At 52.4% G+C, this 18956-nt stretch overlaps 16 non-coding genes and 15 pseudogenes across 16 annotated transcripts; all 31 read left to right on the forward strand.

Moving 5' to 3' along the window:
* Positions 1 to 230: 230 nt before the first annotated feature.
* LOC135600414 (5S ribosomal RNA) lies at positions 231 to 349 on the forward strand. The gene has a single exon (XR_010482736.1). It is a non-coding gene; the product is annotated as a 5S ribosomal RNA (ribosomal RNA).
* A 348-nt stretch (positions 350 to 697) lies between these two features.
* LOC135603851 (5S ribosomal RNA) lies at positions 698 to 816 on the forward strand (annotated as a pseudogene).
* A 350-nt stretch (positions 817 to 1166) lies between these two features.
* LOC135601409 (5S ribosomal RNA) lies at positions 1167 to 1285 on the forward strand. Its single transcript, XR_010483704.1, has one exon. It is a non-coding gene; the product is annotated as a 5S ribosomal RNA (ribosomal RNA).
* A 350-nt stretch (positions 1286 to 1635) lies between these two features.
* LOC135602237 (5S ribosomal RNA) lies at positions 1636 to 1754 on the forward strand (annotated as a pseudogene).
* A 350-nt stretch (positions 1755 to 2104) lies between these two features.
* LOC135604127 (5S ribosomal RNA) lies at positions 2105 to 2223 on the forward strand (annotated as a pseudogene).
* A 4829-nt stretch (positions 2224 to 7052) lies between these two features.
* On the forward strand, positions 7053 to 7171 carry LOC135600792 (5S ribosomal RNA). The gene has a single exon (XR_010483106.1). It is a non-coding gene; the product is annotated as a 5S ribosomal RNA (ribosomal RNA).
* A 350-nt stretch (positions 7172 to 7521) lies between these two features.
* LOC135604362 (5S ribosomal RNA) lies at positions 7522 to 7640 on the forward strand (annotated as a pseudogene).
* A 350-nt stretch (positions 7641 to 7990) lies between these two features.
* On the forward strand, positions 7991 to 8109 carry LOC135603619 (5S ribosomal RNA; annotated as a pseudogene).
* Positions 8110 to 8459: 350 nt separating this feature from the next.
* On the forward strand, positions 8460 to 8578 carry LOC135602465 (5S ribosomal RNA; annotated as a pseudogene).
* Positions 8579 to 8928: 350 nt separating this feature from the next.
* Positions 8929 to 9047, forward strand: LOC135604098 (5S ribosomal RNA; annotated as a pseudogene).
* Positions 9048 to 9397: 350 nt separating this feature from the next.
* On the forward strand, positions 9398 to 9516 carry LOC135602197 (5S ribosomal RNA; annotated as a pseudogene).
* A 351-nt stretch (positions 9517 to 9867) lies between these two features.
* On the forward strand, positions 9868 to 9986 carry LOC135604406 (5S ribosomal RNA; annotated as a pseudogene).
* Positions 9987 to 10336: 350 nt separating this feature from the next.
* Positions 10337 to 10455, forward strand: LOC135599641 (5S ribosomal RNA). The gene has a single exon (XR_010481988.1). It is a non-coding gene; the product is annotated as a 5S ribosomal RNA (ribosomal RNA).
* A 350-nt stretch (positions 10456 to 10805) lies between these two features.
* LOC135601371 (5S ribosomal RNA) lies at positions 10806 to 10924 on the forward strand. Its single transcript, XR_010483667.1, has one exon. It is a non-coding gene; the product is annotated as a 5S ribosomal RNA (ribosomal RNA).
* A 350-nt stretch (positions 10925 to 11274) lies between these two features.
* Positions 11275 to 11393, forward strand: LOC135603740 (5S ribosomal RNA; annotated as a pseudogene).
* A 350-nt stretch (positions 11394 to 11743) lies between these two features.
* Positions 11744 to 11862, forward strand: LOC135604363 (5S ribosomal RNA; annotated as a pseudogene).
* Positions 11863 to 12212: 350 nt separating this feature from the next.
* Positions 12213 to 12331, forward strand: LOC135600182 (5S ribosomal RNA). Its single transcript, XR_010482509.1, has one exon. It is a non-coding gene; the product is annotated as a 5S ribosomal RNA (ribosomal RNA).
* Positions 12332 to 12681: 350 nt separating this feature from the next.
* On the forward strand, positions 12682 to 12800 carry LOC135600875 (5S ribosomal RNA). Its single transcript, XR_010483186.1, has one exon. It is a non-coding gene; the product is annotated as a 5S ribosomal RNA (ribosomal RNA).
* Positions 12801 to 13150: 350 nt separating this feature from the next.
* Positions 13151 to 13269, forward strand: LOC135604425 (5S ribosomal RNA). The gene has a single exon (XR_010484225.1). It is a non-coding gene; the product is annotated as a 5S ribosomal RNA (ribosomal RNA).
* A 350-nt stretch (positions 13270 to 13619) lies between these two features.
* LOC135599618 (5S ribosomal RNA) lies at positions 13620 to 13738 on the forward strand. The gene has a single exon (XR_010481965.1). It is a non-coding gene; the product is annotated as a 5S ribosomal RNA (ribosomal RNA).
* Positions 13739 to 14088: 350 nt separating this feature from the next.
* Positions 14089 to 14207, forward strand: LOC135602692 (5S ribosomal RNA; annotated as a pseudogene).
* A 350-nt stretch (positions 14208 to 14557) lies between these two features.
* Positions 14558 to 14676, forward strand: LOC135600886 (5S ribosomal RNA). Its single transcript, XR_010483197.1, has one exon. It is a non-coding gene; the product is annotated as a 5S ribosomal RNA (ribosomal RNA).
* A 350-nt stretch (positions 14677 to 15026) lies between these two features.
* LOC135599766 (5S ribosomal RNA) lies at positions 15027 to 15145 on the forward strand. Its single transcript, XR_010482109.1, has one exon. It is a non-coding gene; the product is annotated as a 5S ribosomal RNA (ribosomal RNA).
* A 350-nt stretch (positions 15146 to 15495) lies between these two features.
* Positions 15496 to 15614, forward strand: LOC135599619 (5S ribosomal RNA). The gene has a single exon (XR_010481966.1). It is a non-coding gene; the product is annotated as a 5S ribosomal RNA (ribosomal RNA).
* A 350-nt stretch (positions 15615 to 15964) lies between these two features.
* LOC135602693 (5S ribosomal RNA) lies at positions 15965 to 16083 on the forward strand (annotated as a pseudogene).
* Positions 16084 to 16433: 350 nt separating this feature from the next.
* Positions 16434 to 16552, forward strand: LOC135602208 (5S ribosomal RNA; annotated as a pseudogene).
* Positions 16553 to 16902: 350 nt separating this feature from the next.
* LOC135600193 (5S ribosomal RNA) lies at positions 16903 to 17021 on the forward strand. The gene has a single exon (XR_010482520.1). It is a non-coding gene; the product is annotated as a 5S ribosomal RNA (ribosomal RNA).
* A 350-nt stretch (positions 17022 to 17371) lies between these two features.
* Positions 17372 to 17490, forward strand: LOC135600604 (5S ribosomal RNA). The gene has a single exon (XR_010482922.1). It is a non-coding gene; the product is annotated as a 5S ribosomal RNA (ribosomal RNA).
* Positions 17491 to 17840: 350 nt separating this feature from the next.
* Positions 17841 to 17959, forward strand: LOC135602326 (5S ribosomal RNA). The gene has a single exon (XR_010483973.1). It is a non-coding gene; the product is annotated as a 5S ribosomal RNA (ribosomal RNA).
* A 350-nt stretch (positions 17960 to 18309) lies between these two features.
* On the forward strand, positions 18310 to 18428 carry LOC135601770 (5S ribosomal RNA; annotated as a pseudogene).
* Positions 18429 to 18779: 351 nt separating this feature from the next.
* Positions 18780 to 18898, forward strand: LOC135602656 (5S ribosomal RNA). Its single transcript, XR_010484005.1, has one exon. It is a non-coding gene; the product is annotated as a 5S ribosomal RNA (ribosomal RNA).
* The last annotated feature ends 58 nt before the right edge of the window (positions 18899 to 18956 follow it).

Genomic DNA, 18956 nt, shown 5'->3' on the forward strand with positions numbered 1-18956 from the left:
ATTGGGGTCGCAATAGAGATTCCGAGATCGTTCTAGAAAGTGCCGATGGTTTCGGCACTCGCTTGCCATGACCGATACGCAGTCGTCGGGCTAGGGCTCGGAGAGAGCTTGCAATAGGGATTTCGTGAACGTTCGAGAAAGCGCCGACGGTTTCGTGACGGGCAAGGGGCTCCGGAGGTTGATACGCCGACCGCGACGTGCACATAGGCGAGGGACGAAGCATGGGAAACTGGTGCGATAATGCCAGCACTAAATCACCGGATCCCATCAAAACTCCGAAGTTAAGCGTGCTTGGGCCAGAGTAGTACTAGGATGGGTGACCCCCTAGGAAGTCCTCGTATTGCTCTCCTTTTAGCATCCCGGGATACGAAACATCTCCCGTAGAGCTCCGAGACAATTGTTTTGGGGCTGGAAATTTGCTATGACCGCTGCTATCAGTATCGAGGGGCTCGGAGAGAGCTTTCCGGATTGGGGTCGCAATAGCGATTCCGAGATCGTTCTAGAAAGTGCCGATGGTTTCGGCACGTGCTTGCCTTGACCGATACGCAGTCGTCGGGCTAGGGCTCGGAGAGAGCTTGCAATAGGGATTTCGTGAACGTACGAGAAAGCGACGATGGTTTCGTGACGGGCAAGAGGCTCCGGACGTTGATGCGCCGACCGCGACGTGCACATAGGCGAGGGACGAAGCACGCGAAACGGGTGCGATAATGCCAGCACTAAATCACCGGATCCCATCAAAACACCGAAGTTAAGCGTGCTTGGGCCAGAGTAGTACTAGGATTGGTGACCCCCTGGGACGTCCTCGTGTTACACTCCTTTTTGCATCCCGGGATACGAAACATCTCTCGTAGAGCTCCGAGACGATTGTTTTGGGGCTGGAAATTTGATGTGACCACTACGCTGTCAGTATCGAGGGGCTCGGAGAGAGCTTTCCGGATTGGGGTCGCAATAGCGATTCCGAGATCGTTCTAGAAAGTGCCGATGGTTTCGGCACGTGCTTGCCGTGACCGATACGCAGTCGTCGGGCTAGGGCTCGGAGAGAGCTTGCAATAGGGATTTCGTGAACGTTCGAGAAAGCGACGATGGTTTCGTGACGGGTAAGAGGCTCTGGACGTTGATGCGCCGACCGCGACGTGCACATAGGCGAGGGACGAAGCACGCGAAACGGGTGCGATAATGCCAGCACTAAATCACCGGATCCCATCAAAACTCCGAAGTTAAGCGTGCTTGGGCCAGAGTAGTACTAGGATTGGTGACCCCCTGGGAAGTCCTCTTGTTGCACTCCTTTTTGCATCCCGGGATACGAAACATCTCCCGTAGAGCTCCGAGACGATTGTTTTGGGGCTGGAAATTTGATGTGACCGCTACGCAGTCAGTATCAAGGGGCTCGGAGAGAGCTTTCCGGATTGGGGTCGCAATAGCGATTCCGAGATCGTTCTAGAAAGTGCCGATGGTTTCGGCACGCGCTTGCCGTGACCGATACGCAGTCGTCGGGCTAGGGCTCGGAGAGAGCTTGCAATAGGGATTTCATGAACGTTCGAGAAAGCGCCGACGGTTTCCTGACGGGCAAGAGGCTCCGGACGTTGATACGCCGACCCCGACGTGCACATAGGCGAGGGACGAAGCACGCGAAACGGGTGCGATAATTCCAACACTAAATCATCGGATCCCATCAAAACTCCGAAGTTAAGCGTGCTTGGGCCAGAGTAGTACTAGGATGGGTGACACCCTGGGAAGTCCTCGTGTTGCACTCCTTTTTGCATCCCGGGATACGAAACATCTCCCGTAGAGCTCCGAGACGATTGTTTTGGGGCTGGAAATTTGCTGTGACCGCTACGCTGTCAGTATCGAGGGGCTCGGAGAGAGCTTTCCGGATTGGGGTCGCAATAGCGATTCCGAGATCGTTCTAGAAAGTGCCGATGGTTTCGGCACGTGCTTACCGTGACCGATACGCAGTCGTCGGGCTAGGGCTCAGAGAGAGCTTGCAATAGGGATTTCGTGAACGTTCGAGAAAGCGACGATGGTTTCGTGACGGGCATGAGGCTCCGGACGTTGATGCGCCGACCGCGACGTGCACATAGGCGAGGGACGAAGTACGCGAAACAGGTGCGATAATGCCAGCACTAAATCACCGGATCCCATGAAAACAACGAAGTTAAGCTTGCTTGGGCCAGAGTAGTACTACGATGGGTGACCCCCTGGGAAGTCCTCGTGTTGCACTCCGTTTCGCATCCCGGGATACGAAACATCTCCCGTAGATCCCCGAGACGATTGTTTTGGGGCTGGAAATTTGCTGTGACCGCTACGCTGTCAGTATCGAGGGGCTCGGAGATAGCTTTCCGGATTGGGGTCGCAATAGCGATTACGAGATCTTTCTAGAAAGTGCCGATGGTTTCGGCACGCGCTTGCCGTGACCGATACGCAGTCGTCGGGCTAGGGCTCGGAGAGAGCTTGCAATAGGGATTTCGTAAACGTTCGAGAAAGCGACGATGGTTTCGTGACGGGCAAGAGGCTCTGAACGTTGATGCGCCGACCGCGACGTGCACATAGGAGAGGGACGAAGCACGCGAAACGGGTGCGATAATGCCAGCACTAAATGTAATATCCCTCACTTTTGAAAATTATTAATAAAGATTTATTTATAAATCGGGGGACCTATATGTAAATATGGAAATTTCAAGGACTAAACTATGAAGTTGTAAAAAGAAGAAAATAAAGAAAACCGAAAATTCGGTTTTATCCCACCGCCTCCCACGCTCTCTGTTTCTTCGAGAAACAGAGAAAAGCGGTGGGGCGTGGGGAGAAGAAGAGAAGTAGTGGGAGAAGAGAAGAAGAGGGAAAAGAAGAGAGGAAGAAGAGGGAGAAGAGAAGAAAAGAAGAAGTAGAAGAGAGGGAAGATGGAGAGGAGAAAGAGAGGCAGCTGCAGCAGCTAGGGCTGCAGCACCTCTGTTTTCCGCAGGTTGAAACAGAGGAGAGGATGTGTGGGGCGTTGAGGATGAAAAGGGAAGAAGAAGAAGAAGAAGAAGAAGAAGAAGAAGAAGAAGAAGAGAGGAGGATAGCTGCGGCAAGGCTGCAGCGAGGAGGTGTGTGGCGTTGGGGAGGAAAAAGGGAAGAGGAGAAGAAGTGAAAGAGAAGAAGAGGGAAAAGAGAGGGAAGACGGAGAGGAGCGAGAGGTGGCAGCAGCTAGGGCTGCAGCACCTCTGTTTCCTGCAGGTGGAAACAGAGGAGACGTGTGGGGTGTCGGGTAGGAGAAGAGCAGAAGAAGAAGAAGAGGAAGAGAAGAAGATGGGGAAGCAGGAGAAGAGGTTGTGATACCTCTGTTCCCTGCAGAGGAAACAGAGGAGAGGGTGTGTGTGACGCCGGGAAGAAGAAGGGGAGGAAGGAGAAGAAGAGAAGAAGAAGAAAGGAAGGAGAAGGAAGAGGAGAAGGGAAAGAAGTAGCTGCGGCTGCGGCTGTGGCAGCTGCAGCTATGGCAGGGAAAGAGTAAGAGGAAGGAAGAGAAGGGAAGGAGAGGAAGAAGAGAAGGGAAAGAAGGGGCTGCGGCTGCGGCGATGGCAGCTGCAGTTGGAAGAGAAGAAGGAGAGGAAGATGAGCAGGGGAGGAAGAAGAGGCTGTGGCCGTGGCTGAGGCTGCGACTGCAGCAGTGCAGCTGGGAAAGAAGAGAAGGAAAGGAAGAAGAAGAGAAAGAAAAAGGGAAGAAGAGAGGAAGAGGAGAAGGAGAGGCAGCTGTGGCAGTGGCAGCTGCAGCTGGAAGAGAAGGAGAGGAAATAGAGCAGGGGAGAAAGAAAAGGCTGCGGTTGAGGTGGCTGCGGCCATGGTTGCGACTGCGACTGCGGCAGTTGCAGCTGGGAAAGAAAAGAAAGGAAAGGGGGAAAAAGGGGCTGCGGCAGCGGCAGCGACTGCGTATGCAGCAGTTATGTCTGCGAGAGAAGGGAGGAAGGAAGTTAGTGCGGTGGAAAAGGCTGCGATTGTGGCAGCGACAGCGGCGACGGCTGTGGCAGCTGCGTTTGGGAAAGAAAAAGAAGGAATGAGAGTAAGAAAGAGCAGGTGACTGTGCCTCGATGTTCGACACGTGGTGTAGTTGCGAAGAAAGGAAGAAAACGGGAGCACAAAACAAAACAGAGAGAGGACACGGAGGAAAAGTAGAAGGATTTGGGCTGGCACCTTCTTTGGATCTTCGGATCGAAATCTTTGAAAGGCAAGTTTCCCGCTTGTTTCGATCATTTCTATTGCAAATGTTTCGATCCTTTCTATTGCAAGTTCCCTGATCGTTTCTCCTATAATTGCTCTGATATGTCTTATTGCAAGTATCCTGATCTTTCCTCACTGCCATTTTTATCTCTACATTTGCTTTGAATATGAGGAACTTTGAATTGTTCTAGCCTTGCATTTGTTATATCTCCTGTTTAGACGTAACGATTCGAATCTGTGCAACTTCTGAGATCCTGACCTTTTGATACCGAGCTGCCTATAAGTCTTTGTTGGAAACTCTGATTTGTTCAAAACTGATTTAATTGGAAACTAGACTCGTAGACCTTTCCTTGATATATGGATTGAAAGATTTGGAATCCAAACACCTGTCCAGTTATCTGTTGAATATGACATTATGAATTCTGCCAACAGAGATTTTGTTCTACGACACTTGCTTACCAAATTATTTGTAACTCTCTCTGTTGGACAGTTCAATTCATATGAAGCCTGTCTTATCTGAAAGTATTATCCAATGATTATTTCTGAGTAAATTGGAGCACGATTGATAGTTTGAATCATTTGTTCAATGTGCCTTCTGTATTCTGCCAGAAATCGAGCTTTGGTCGATTTCTCATATTCTGGTTTCATTCCTTTGGAAATTGATATCCTTTAGCTTTCTCATTCAATTGAGCTTTATATTACTGCTTTGAATTCTTGTATGCTCTTGTCCTTAAAATTATTGCATTCTTGAAAACTGTTGTGTAACGTTTATGCTATATCGTATTGACTCATATAGGCACATGTATATTCTATTGTTTCGCATTTGCTTTCGATATGTGCCTATTCCAGTTTCATTCCTTTGGACATTGAATTCATCAAATCTTCTTATTGAATTGAGTTATATGTGATTGCTTGGATTCCATATGTGCCCTTGCTTTCAATTCCTTTCAAATCTGAATATACTTGTGAAAGATTATTGCTTACTTCGGATTGACTCGTAAAGGCACATGTACGCTTTGTTGTTCCGCGTGTGCTTCCGATATATGCTACTTATTGTTGAAACTGCCCTTTTGTACTCTGGTGTGTGGGATTGTCTGGACCTTTGCCAGAAATGGTAAAGGGTATGCGCTGATTTGCCCGCTTTGTGGGGTCCCGCTTTGTGGGATATTGCTTAGAGCCTGCGATGCTCTGCCGGCCCCCTTTGACTTCACCTAAACGTGGGTGGATGGAGCTCCCAGACGTGGGAGACTTTTGTCAGGTGGTCATTCAGAAATGGATGAATCACATTCTGACTGAGATCCCACTACACCTTCTATATGTTTGATATGATATCCAGAGCTTTGGTTATGTGTTTCTGTACATGCTTTGGATAAGATTGATATGTTTGCAACGTCAAAGACGACGTTTGAGCTTCTGTACGATATTTGTTTTTGTTATGCTCTGAAATGCTTCATTCACTGATAATATGCTTCGAAATGTTCCATATGTCGTTGATATGCTCCGGAACATTTCATCTGCCATTGATATGCTCCAATTACTCTGTGCTCCATTTGCTATGAACTGATATGTTCTGAAATGTCCTATCTGCCATTGATAAGCTCCGATATGTTTCCTTTGTTACTGATATGCTCCAATTACTCTGTGCTCCATTTGCTATGAACTGATATGTTCTGAAATGTCCTATCTGCCATTGATATGTTCCAATTACTCTATGCTCCATTCGTTATGGATCAAATATGTTTTGAATGACATGATACGTATGATTTGGTATCTATTGAGATGGTATCCTTGAGAATTCTTGTATTCTCCCTTGCATTATGATACCTTACTCGTTTGAAACCGTTCCTTTTGTTCTGAATATGCTTTGTCACTTGCTGAGCCGTTTTTGGCTCACTCCGTTGTTATATAAATCTTTCAGGTCAGCTTGTCACTCGTCGAGATGTTGATTTGGGCTGAGGCAGTGGATAGCTATTCAGAATTATGGGCAAGTCTGGGTGGTTATTATGATATTGTTGTATAAGTATGTTTTGTATGTAATGAAATGTTATCGATGAATCGAAATGGATATACTGTGTAAAAGTGTTAGAAGATCTCTCTGATTTGGAATTTCGGAATGTTAAGTCTAATTTATGACGATATGAACTTGTGGTGAATAGTTGGAGTTCTGATTGTATAATTTATTTAGCTTGTGGATTTATAAATGTTGTTCATGTTTGTTAAGTTGGCTTGGGTTGCCATAAATGTGAATTATCGAGTGATGTGATATATGATTTTAAAATGCACAGGTTTTATGGATATGAATTTGATTGAATGTTTTTCAGTGTCCTCAAACGTTAGTTTGGATCCTGGATGGATTGGTCTGTGATGAAAATTGTTTTAAAATCATGGATAATATTTTGAGGGGCGTGACACTAAATCACCGGATCCCATGAAAACAACGAAGTTAAGCTTGCTTGGGCCAGAGTAGTACTACGATGGGTGACCCCCTGGGAAGTCCACGTGTTGCACTCCTTTTCGCATCCCGGGATACGAAACATCTCCCGTAGAGCTCCGAGACGATTGTTTTGGGGCTGGAAATTTGCTGTGACCGCTACGCTGTCAGTATCGAGGGGCTCGGAGAGAGCTTTCCGGATTGGGGTCGCAATAGCGATTCCGAGATCGTTCTAGAAAGTGCCGATGGTTTCGGCACGTGCTTGCCGTGACCAATACGCAGTCGTCGGGCTAGGGCTCGGAGAGAGCTTGCAATAGGGATTTCGTGAACGTTCGAGAAAGCGACGATGGTTTCGTGACGGGCAAGAGGCTCCGGACGTTGATGCGCCGACCGCGACGTGAACATAGGCGAGGGACGAAGCACGCGAAACGGGTGCGATAATGTCAGCACTAAATCACCGGATCCCATCAAAACACCGAAGTTAAGCGTGCTTGGGCCAGAGTAGTACTACGATGGGTGACCCCCTGGGAAGTCCTCGTGTTGCACTCCGTTTCGCATCCCGGGATACGAAACATCTCCCGTAGAGCCTCGAGACGATTGTTTTGGGGCTGGAAATTTGCTGTGACCGCTACGCTGTCAGTATCGAGGGGCTCGGAGAGAGCTTTCCGGATTGGGGTCGCAATAGCGATTCCAAGATCGTTCTAGAAAGTGCCGAGGGTTTCGGCACGTGCTTGCCGTGACCGATACGCAGTCGTCGGGCTAGGGCTCGGAGAGAGCTTGCAATAGGGATTTCGTGAACGTTCGAGAAAGCGACGATGGTTTGGTGACGGGCAAGAGGCTCCGGACGTTGATGCGCCGACCGCGACGTGCACATAGGCGTGGGACGAAGCACGCGAAATGGGTGCGATAATGCCAGCACTAAATCACCGGATCCCAAGAAAACAACGAAGTTAAGCTTGCTTGGGCCAGAGTAGTACTACGATGGGTGACCCCCTGGGAAGTCCTCGTGTTGCACTCAGTTTTGCATCCCGGGATACGAAACATCTCCCGTAGAGCCCCGAGACGATTGTTTTGGGGCTGGAAATTTGCTGTGACCGCTACGCTGTCAGTATCGATGGGCTCGGAGAGAGCTTTCCGGATTGGGGTCGCAATAGCGATTCCGAGATCGTTCTAGAAAGTGCCGATGGTTTCGGCACGCGCTTGCCGTGACCGATACGCAGTCGTCGGGCTAGGGCTCGGAGAGAGCTTGCAATAGGGATTTCGTGAACGTTCGAGAAAGCGACGATGGTTTCGTGACGGGCAAGAGGCTCCGGACGTTGATGCGCCGACCGCGACGTGCACATAGGCGAGGGATGAAGCACGCGAAATGGGTGCGATAATGCCAGCACTAAATCACCGGATCCCATGAAAACAACGAAGTTAAGCTTGCTTGGGCCAGAGTAGTACTACGATGGGTGACCCCCTGGGAAGTCCTCGTGTTGCACTCCTTTTCGCATCCCGGGATACTAAACATCTCCCGTAGAGCTCCGAGACGATTATTTTGGGGCTGGAAATTTGCTGTGACCGCTACGCTGTCAGTATCGAGGGGCTCGGAGAGAGCTTTCCGGATTGGTGTCCCAATAGCGATTCCGAGATCATTCTAGAAAGTGCCGATGGTTTCGGCACGTGCTTGCCGTGACCGATACGCAGTCGTCGGGCTAGGGCTCGGAGAGAGCTTGCAATAGGGATTTCGTGAACGTTCGAGAAAGCGACGATGGTTTCGTGACGGGCAAGAGGCTCCGGACGTTGATGCGCCGACCGCGACGTGAACATAGGCGAGGGACGAAGCACGCGAAACGGGTGCGATAATGCCAGCACTAAATCATCGGATCCCATCAAAACACCGAAGTTAAGTGTGCTTGGGCCAGAGTAGTACTACGATGGGTGACCCCCTGGAAAGTCCTCGTGTTGCACTCCGTTTCGCATCCCGGGACACAAAACATCTCCCGTAGAGCCCCGAGACGATTGTTTTGGGGTTGGAAATTTGCTGTGACCGCTACGCTGTTAGTATCGAGGGGCTCGGAGGGAGCTTTCCGGATTGGGGTCGCAATAGCGATTCCGAGATCGTTCTAGAAAGTGCCGATGGTTTCGGGACGTGCTTGCCGTGACCGATACGCAGTCGTCGGGCTAGGGCTCGGAGAGAGCTTGCAATAGGGATTTCGTGAACGTTCGAGAAAGCGACGATGGTTTCGTGACGGGCAAGAGGCTCCGGACGTTGATGCGCCGACCGCGACGTGCACATAGGCGAGGTACGAAGCACGTGAAATGGGTGCGATAATGCCAGCACTAAATCACCGGATCCCAAGAAAACAACGAAGTTAAGCTTGCTTGGGCCAGAGTAGTACTACGATGGGTGACCCCCTGGGAAGTCCTAGTGTTGCACTCCGTTTTGCATCCCGGGATACGAAACATCTCCCGTAGAGCCCCGAGACGATTGTTTTGGGGCTGGAAATTTGCTGTGACCGCTATGCTGTCAGTATCGAGGGGCTCGGAGAGAGCTTTCCGGATTGGGGTCGCAATAGCGATTCCGAGATCGTTCTAGAAAGTGCTGATGGTTTCGGCACGCGCTTGCCGTGACCGATACGCAGTCGTCGGGCTAGGGCTCGGCGAGAGCTTGCAATAGGGATTTCGTGAACGTTCGAGAAAGCGCCGACGGTATCCTGACGGGCAAGAGGCTTCGGACGTTGATACGCTGACCGCGATGTGCACATAGGCGAGGGACGAAGCACGCGAAACGGGTGCGATAATGCCAGCACTAAATCACCGGATCCCATCAAAACACCGACGTTAAGCGTGCTTGGGCCAGAGTAGTACTAGGATTGGTGACCCCCTGGGAAGTCCTCGTGTTGCACTCCTTTTTCCATCCCGGGATACGAAACATCTCCCGTAGAGCTCCGAGACGATTGTTTTGGGGCTGGAAATTTGCTGTGACCGCTACGCTGTCAGTATCGAGGGGCTCAGAGAGAGCTTTCCGGATTGGGGTCGCAATAGCGATTACGAGATCGTTCTAGAAAGTGCCGATGGTTTCGGCACGTGCTTGCCGTGACCGATACGCAGTCGTCGGGCTAGGGCTCGAAGAGAGCTTGCAATAGGGATTTCGTGAACGTTCGAGAAAGCGACGATGGTTTCGTGACGGGCAAGAGGCTCCGGAGCGTTGATGCGCCGACCGCGACATGCACATAGACGAAGGACGAAGCACGCGAAACGTGTGCGATAATGCCAGCACTAAATCACCGGATCCCATCAAAACAACAAAGTTAAGCTTGCTTGGGCCAGAGTAGTACAACGATGGGTGACCCCCTGGGAAGTCCTCGTGTTGCACTCCTTTTCGCATCCCGGGATACGAAACATCTCCCGTAGAGCACCGAGACGATTGTTTTGGGGCTGGAAATTTGCTGTGACAGCTACGCTGTCAGTATCGAGGGGCTCGGAGAGAGCTTTCCGAATTGGGGTCGCAATAGCGATTCTGAGATCGTTCTAGAAAGTGCCGATGGTTTCGGCACGCGCTTGCCGTGACCGGTATGCAGTCGTCGGGCTAGGGCTCGGAGAGAGCTTGCAATAGGGATTTCGTGAACGTTCGAGAAAGCGCCGACGGTTTCCTGACGGGCAAGAGGCTCCGGACGTTGATACGCCAACTGCGAAGTGCACATAGGCGAGGGACGAAGCACGCGAAACGGGTGCGATAATGCCAGCACTAAATCATCGGATCCCATCAAAACTCCGAAGTTAAGCGTGCTTGGGCCAGAGTAGTACTAGGATGGGTGACCCCTTGGGAAGTCCTCGTGTTGCACTCCTTTTTGCATCCCGGGATACGAAACATCTCCCGTAGAGCTCCTAGACGATTGTTTTGGGACTGGAAATTTGATGTGACCGCTACGCAGTCAGTATCGAGGGGCTCGGAGAGAGCTTTCCGGATTGGGGTCGCAATAGCGATTCCGAGATCGTTCTAGAAAGTGCCGATGGTTTCGGCACGTGCTTGCCGTGACCGATACGCAGTCGTCGGGCTAGGGCTCGGAGAGAGCTTGCAATAGGGATTTCGTGAACGTTCGAGAAAGCGCCGACGGTATCCTGACGGGCAAGAGGCTCCGGACGTTGATACGCTGATCGCGACGTGCACATAGGCGAGGGACGAAGCACGCGAAACGGGTGCGATAATGCCAGCACTAAATCACCGGATCCCATCAAAACACCGAAGTTAAGCGTGCTTGGGCCAGAGTAGTACTAGGATTGGTGACCCCCTGGGAAGTCCTCGTGTTGCACTCCTTTTTCCATCCCAGGATACGAAACATCTCCCGTAGAGCTCCGAGACGATTGTTTTGGGGCTGGAAATTTGCTGTGACTGCTACGCTGTCAGTATCGAGGGGCTCGGAGAGAGCTTTCCGGATTGGGGTCGCAATAGCGATTCTGAGATAGTTCTAGAAAGTGCCGATGGTTTCGGCACGTGCTTGCCGTGACCGATACGCAGTCGTCGGGCTAGGGCTCGGAGAGAGCTTGCAATAGGGATTTCGTGAACGTTCGAGAAAGCGACGATGGTTTCGTGACGGGCAAGAGGCTCCGGACGTTGATGCGCCGACCGCGACATGCACATAGGCGAGGGACGAAGCACGCGAAACGGGTGCGATAATGCCAGCACTAAATCACCGGATCCCATCAAAACAACGAAGTTAAGCTTGCTTGGGCCAGAGTAGTACAACGATGGGTGACCCCCTGGGAAGTCCTTGTGTTGCACTCCGTTTCGCATCCCGGGATACGAAACATCTCCCGTAGAGCCCCGAGACGATTGTTTTGGGGCTGGAAATTTGCTGTGACCGCTACGCTGTCAGTATCGAGGGGCTCGGAAAGAGCTTTCCGGATTGGGGTCGCAATAGCGATTCCAAGATCGTTCTAGAAAGTGCCGAGGGTTTCGGCACGTGCTTGCCGTGACCGATACGCAGTCGTTAGGCTAGGGCTCGGAGAGAGCTTGCAATAGGGATTTCGTGAACGTTCGAGAAAGCGACGATGGTTTGGTGACGGGCAAGAGGCTCCGGACGTTGATGCGCCGACCGCGACGTGCACATAGGCGAGGGACGAAGCACGCGAAATGGGTGCGATAATGCCAGCACTAAATCACCGGATCCCAAGAAAACAACGAAGTTAAGCTTGCTTGGGCCAGAGTAGTACTACGATGGGTGACCCCCTGGGAAGTCCTCGTGTTGCACTCAGTTTTGCATCCCGGGATACGAAACATCTCCCATAGAGCCCCGAGACGATTGTTTTGGGGCTGGAAATTTGCTGTGACCGCTACGCTGTCAGTATCGATGGGCTCGGAGAGAGCTTTCCGGATTGGGGTCGCAATAGCGATTCCGAGATCGTTCTAGAAAGTGCCGATGGTTTCGGCACGCGCTTGCCGTGACCGATACGCAGTCGTCGGGCTAGGGCTCGGAGAGAGCTTGCAATAGGGATTTCGTGAACGTTCGAGAAAGCGCCGACGATTTCGTGACGTGCAAGAGGCTCCGGACGGTGATACGCCGACCGCGACGTGCACATAGGCGAGGGACGAAGCACGCGAAACTGGTGCGATAATGCCAGCACTAAATCACCGGATCCCATCAAAACTCCGAAGTTAAGCGTGCTGGGGCCAGAGTAGTACTAGGATGGGTGACCCCCTAGGAAGTCCTCGTGTTGCACTCCTTTTTGCATCACGGGATACGAAACATCTCCCGTAGAGCTCCGAGACGATTATTTTGGGGCTGGAAATTTGCTGTGACAGCTACGCTGTCAGTATCGAGGGGCTCGGAGAGAGCTTTTCGGATTGGGGTCGCAATAGCGATTCCGAGATCGTTCTAGAAAGTGCCGATGGTTTCGGCACGTGCTTGCCGTGACCGATACGCAGTCGTCGGGCTTGGGCTCGGAGAGAGCATGCAATAGGGATTTCGTGAACGTTCGAGAAAGCGCCGACGGTTTCGTGACGGGCAAGAGGCTTAGGACGTTGATGCACCAACAGCGACGTGCACATAGGCGAGGGACGAAGCACGCGAAACGGGTGCGATAATGCCAGCACTAAATCACCGGATCCCATCAGAACTTCGAAGTTAAGCATGCTTGGGCAAGAGTAGTACTAGGATGGGTGACCCCCTGGGAAGTCCTCGTGTTGCACTCCTTTTTGCATCCCGAGATACGAAACATCTCCCGTAGAGCTCCGAGACGATTGTTTTGGGGCTGGAAATTTGCTGTGACCGCTACGCTGTCAGTATCGAGGGGCTCGGAGAGAGCTTTCCGGATTGGGGTCGCAATAGCGATTTCGAGATCGTTCTAGAAAGTGCCGATGGTTTCGGAACGTGCTTGCCGTGACCGATACGCAGTCGTTGGGCTAGGGCTCGGAGAGAGTTTACAATAGGGATTTTGTGAACGTTCGAGAAAGCGCCGACGGTTTCGTGACGGGCGAGAGGCTCCGGACGTTGATACGCCGACAGCGACGTGCACGTAGGCGAGGGATGAAGCACGCGAAACGGGTGCGATAATGCCAGCACTAAATCATCGGATCCCATCAAAACTCCGAAGTTAAGCGTGCTTGGGCCAGAGTAGTACTAGGATGGGTGACCCCCTGGGAAGTCCTCGTGTTGCACTCCTTTTTGCATCCCGGGATACGAAACATCTCCCGTAGAGCTCCGAGACGATTGTTTTGGGGCTGGAAATTTGCTGTGACCGCTACGCTGTCAGTATCGAGGGGATCGGAGAGAGCTTTCCGGATTGGGGTCGCAATAGCGATTCCGAGATCGTTCTAGAAACTGCCGATGGTTTCGGCACGTGCTTGCCATGACCGATACGCAGTCGTTGGGCTAGGGCTCGGAGAGAGCTAGCAATAGGGATTTCGTGAACGTTCGAGAAAGCGCCGACGGTTTCGTGACGGGCAAGAGGCTTCGGACGTTGATGCACCGACAGCGACGTGCACATAGGCGAGGGACGAAGCACGCGAAACGGGTGTGATAATGCCAGCACTAAATCACCGGATCCCATCAGAACTCCGAAGTTAATCGTGCTTGGGCAAGAGTAGTACTAGTATGGATGACCCCCTGGGAAGTCCTCGTGTTGCACTCCTTTTTGCATCCCGGAATACGAAACATCTCCCGTAGAACTCCGAGACGATTGTTTTGGGGCTGGAAATTTGCTATGATCGCTACGCTATCAGTATTGAGGGGCTCGGAGAGAACTTTCCTGATTGGGGTCGCAATAGCGATTCCGAGATCGTTCTAGAAAGTGCCGATGGTTTCGGCACGCGCTTGCCGTGACCTATACGCAGTCGTCGGGCTAGGGCTCGGAGAGAGATTGCAATAGGGATTTCGTGAACGTTCGAGAAAGCGCCAACGGTTTCCTGACGGGCAAGAGGCTCCGGACGTTGATACGCCGACCGCGACGTGCATATATGCGAGGGACGAAGCACGCGAAACGGGTGCGATAATGCCAGCACTAAATCTCCGGATCCCATCAAAACAACGCAGTTAAGCGTGCTTGGGCCAGAGTAGTACTACGATGGGTGACCCCCTGGGAAGTCCTCGTGTTGCACTCCTTTTTGCATCCCGGGATACGAAACATCTCCCGTAGAGCTCCGAGACGATGGTTTTGGGGCTGGAAATTTGCTGTGACCGCTACGCTGTCAGTATCGAGGGGCTCGGAGAGAACTTTCCTGATTGGGGGCGCAATAGCGATTCCGAGATCGTTCTAGAAACTGCCGATGGTTTCGGCACGTGCTTGCCGTGACCGATACGCAGTCGTTGGGCTAGGGCTCGGAGAGAGCTAGCAATAGGGATTTCGTGAACGTTCGAGAAAGCGCCGACGGTTTCGTGACGGGCAAGAGGCTTCGGACGTTGATGCACCGACAGCGACGTGCACATAGGCGAGGGACGAAGCACGCGAAACGGGTGCGATAATGCCAGCACTAAATCACCGGATCCCATCAGAACTTCGAAGTTAAGCATGCTTGGGCAAGAGTAGTACTAGGATGGGTGACCCCCTGGGAAGTCCTCGTGTTGCACTCCTTTTTGCATCCCGAGATACGAAACATCTCCCGTAGAGCTCCGAGACGATTGTTTTGGGGCTGGAAATTTGCTGCGACCGCTACGCTGTCAGTATCGAGGGGCTCGGAGAGAGCTTTCCGGATTGGGGTCGCAATAGCGATTTCGAGATCGTTCTAGAAAGTGCCGATGGTTTCGGAACGTGCTTGCCGTGACCGATACGCAGTCGTTGGGCTAGGGCTCGGAGAGAGTTTACAATAGGGATTTTGTGAACGTTCGAGAAAGCGCCGACGGTTTCGTGACGGGCGAGAGGCTCCGGACGTTGATACGCTGACAGCGACGTGCACGTAGGCGAGGGACGAAGCACGCGAAACGGGTGTGATAATGCCAGCACTAAATCATCGGATCCCATCAAAACTCCGAAGTTAAGCGTGCTTGGGCCAGAGTAGTACTAGGATGGGTGACCCCCTGGGAAGTCCTCGTGTTGCACTCCTTTTTGCATCCCGGGATACGAAACATCTCCCGTAGAGCTCCGAGACGATTGTTTTGGGGCTGGAAATTTGCTGTGACCGCTACGCTGTCAGTATCGAGGGGATCGGAGTGAGCTTTCCGGATTGGGGTCGCAATAGCGATTCCGAGATCGTTCTAGAAACTGCCGATGGTTTCGGCACGTGCTTGCCGTGACCGATACGCAGTCGTTGGGCTAGGGCTCGGAGAGAGCTAGCAATAGGGATTTCGTGAACGTTCGAGAAAGCGCCGACGGTTTCGTGACGGGCAAGAGGCTTCGGACGTTGATGCACCGACAGCGACGTGCACATAGGCGAGGGACGAAGCACGCGAAACGGGTGTGATAATGCCAGCACTAAATCACCGGATCCCATCAGAACTCCGAAGTTAATCGTGCTTGGGCAAGAGTAGTACTAGTATGGATGACCCCCTGGGAAGTCCTCGTGTTGCACTCCTTTTTGCATCCCGGAATACGAAACATCTCCCGTAGAACTCCGAGACGATTGTTTTGGGGCTGGAAATTTGCTATGATCGCTACGCTATCAGTATTGAGGGGCTTGGAGAGAACTTTCCTGATTGGGGTCGCAATAGCGATTCCGAGATCGTTCTAGAAAGTGCCGATGGTTTCGGCACGCCCTTGCCGTGACCTATACGCAGTCGTCGGGCTAGGGCTCGGAGAGAGATTGCAATAGGGATTTCGTGAACGTTCGAGAAAGCGCCAACGGTTTCCTGACGGGCAAGAGGCTCCGGACGTTGATACGCCGACCGCGACGTGCATATATGTGAGGGACGAAGCACGCGAAACGGGTGCGATAATGCCAGCACTAAATCTCCGGATCCCATCAAAACAACGCAGTTAAGCGTGCTTGGGCCAGAGTAGTACTACGATGGGTGACCCCCTGGGAAGTCCTCGTGTTGCACTCCTTTTTGCATCCCGGGATACGAAACATCTCCCGTAGAGCTCCGAGACGATGGTTTTGGGGCTGGAAATTTGCTGTGACCGCTACGCTGTCAGTATCGAGGGGCTCGGAGAGAGCTTTCCGGATTGGGGTCGCAATAGCGATTCCGAGATCGTTCTAGAAAGTGCCGATGGTTTCGGCACGCGATTGCCGTGACCTATACGCAGTCGTCGGGCTAGGGCTCGGAGAGAGATTGCAATAGGGATTTCGTGAACTTTCGAGAAAGCGCCGACGGTTTCCTGACGGGCAAGAGGCTCCGGACGTTGATACGCCGACAGCGACGTGCATATATGCGAGGGACGAAGCACGCAAAACGGGTGCGATAATGCCAGCACTGAATCACCGGATCCCATCAAAACAACGCAGTTAAGCGTGCTTGGGCCAGAGTAGTACTACGATGGGTGACCCCCTGGGAAGTCCTCGTGTTGCACTCCTTTTTGCATCCCGGGATACGAAACATCTCCCGTAGAGCTCCGAGACGATGGTTTTGGTGCTGGAAATTTGCTGTGACCGCTACGCTGTCAGTATCGAGGGGCTCGGAGAGAGCTTTCCGGATTGGGGTCGCAATAGCGATTCCGAGATCGTTCTAGAAACTGCCGATGGTTTCGGCACGCGATTGCCGTGACCAATACATAGTCGTCGGGCTAGGGCTCGGAGAGAGCTTGCAATAGGGATTTCGTGAATGTTCGAGAAAGCGCAGATGGTTTCCTGACGGGCAAGAGGCTCCGGACGTTGATACGCCTACCGCGACGTGCACATAGGCGAGGGACGAAGAATGCGAAACGGGTGCGATAATGCTAGTACTAAATCACCGGATCCCATCAAAACTCCGAAGTTAAGCGTGCTTGGTCAAGAGTAGTACTAGGATGGGTGACCCCCTGGGAAGTCCTCGTGTTGCACTCCTTTTTGCATCCCGGGATACGAAACATCTCCCGTAGAGCTCCAAGACGATTGTTTTGGGAATGGAAATTTGCTGTGACCGCAACGCTGTCAGTATCGAGGGGCTCGGAGAGAGCTTTCCGGATTGGGGTCGCAATAGCGATTCCGAGATCGTTCTAGAAATTGCCGTTGGTTTCGGCATGTGCTTGCCGTGACCGATACGCAGTCGTCGGGCTAGGGCTCGGAGAGAGCTTACAATAGAGATTTCGTGAACGTTCGAGAAAGCGCCGACGGTTTCGTGACGGGTGAGAGGCTCCGGACGTTGATACGCCGACAGCGACGTGCACATAGGCGAGGGATGAAGCACGCGAAACGGGTGCGATAATGCCAGCACTAAATCATCGGATCCCATCAAAACTCCGAAGTTAAGCGTGCTTGGGCTAGAGTAGTACTAGGATGGGTGACCCCCTAGGAAGTCCTCGTGTTGCACTACTTTTTGCATCCCGGGATACGAAACATCTCCCGTAGAGCCCCGAGACGATTGTTTTGGGGCTGGAAATTTGCTGTGACCGCTACGCTGTCAGTATCGAGGGGCTCGGAGAGAGCTTTCCGGATTGGGGTCGCAATAGCGATTCCGATATCGTTCTAGAAACTGCCGATGGTTTCGGCACGTGCTTGCCGTGACCGATACGCAGTCGTCGGGCTAGGGCTCGGAGAGAGCTTGCAATAGGGATTTCGTGAACGTTCGAGAAAGCGCCGACGATTTCGTGACGGGCAAGAGGCTTCGGACGTTGATGCACCGACAGCGACGTGCACATAGGCGGGGGACGAAGCACGCGAAACGGGTGCGATAATGCCAACACTAAATCACCGGATCCCATCAGAACTCCGAAGTTAATCGTGCTTGGGCAAGAGTAGTACTAGGATGGGTGACCCCTTGGGAAGTCCTCGTGTTGCACTCCTTTTTGCATCCCGGGATACGAAACATCTCCCATAGAGCTCCGAGACGATTGTTTTGGGGCTGAAAATTTGTTGTGACAGCTACGCTGTCAGTATCGAGGGGCTCGGAGAGAACTTTCCTGATTGGGGTCGCAATAGCGATTCCGAGATTGTTCTAGAAAGTGCCGATGGTTTCGGCACGTGCTTGCCGTGACCGATACGCAGTCGTCGGGCTAGGGCTCGGAGAGAGCTTGCAATAGGGATTTCGTGAACGTTCGAGAAAGCGCCGATGGTTTCCTGACGGGCAAGAGGCTCCGGACGTTGATACGCCGACCGCGACGTGCACATATGCGAGGGACGAAGCACGCGAAACGGGTGCGATAATGCCAGCACTAAATCACCGGATCCCATCAAAACAACGAAGTTAAGCGTGCTTGGGCCAGAGTAGTACTACGATGGGTGACCCCCTGGGAAGTCCTCGTGTTGCACTCCTTTTTGCATCCCGGGATACGAAACATCTCCCGTAGAGCTCCGAGACGATGGTTTTTGGGGCTGGAAATTTGCTGTGACCGCTACGCTGTCAGTATCGAGGGGCTCGGAGAGAGCTTTCCGGATTGGGGTCGCAATAGCGATTCCGAGATCGTTCTAGAAACTGCCGATGCTTTCGGCACGCGCTTGCCGTGACCGATACGCAGTCGTCGGGCTAGGGCTCGGAGAGAGCTTGCAATAGGGATTTCGTGAACGTTCGAGAAAGCGCCGACGGTTTCCTGACGGGCAAGAGGCTCCGGACGTTGATACGCCGACCGCGACGTGCACATAGGCGAGGGACGAAGCACGCGAAACGGGTGCGATAATGCCAGCACTAAATCACCGGATCCCATCAAAACTCCGAAGTTAAGCGTGCTTGGGCCAGAGTAGTACTAGGATGGGTGACCCCCTAGGAAGTCCTCGTGTTGCACTCCTTTTTGCATCCCGGGATACGAAACATCTCCCGTAGAGCTCCGAGACGATGGTTTTGGG

The sequence above is a fragment of the Musa acuminata genome, chromosome BXJ2-1 (assembly GCF_036884655.1).
Source record: "Musa acuminata AAA Group cultivar baxijiao chromosome BXJ2-1, Cavendish_Baxijiao_AAA, whole genome shotgun sequence".
NCBI lineage: Eukaryota > Viridiplantae > Streptophyta > Magnoliopsida > Zingiberales > Musaceae > Musa > Musa acuminata.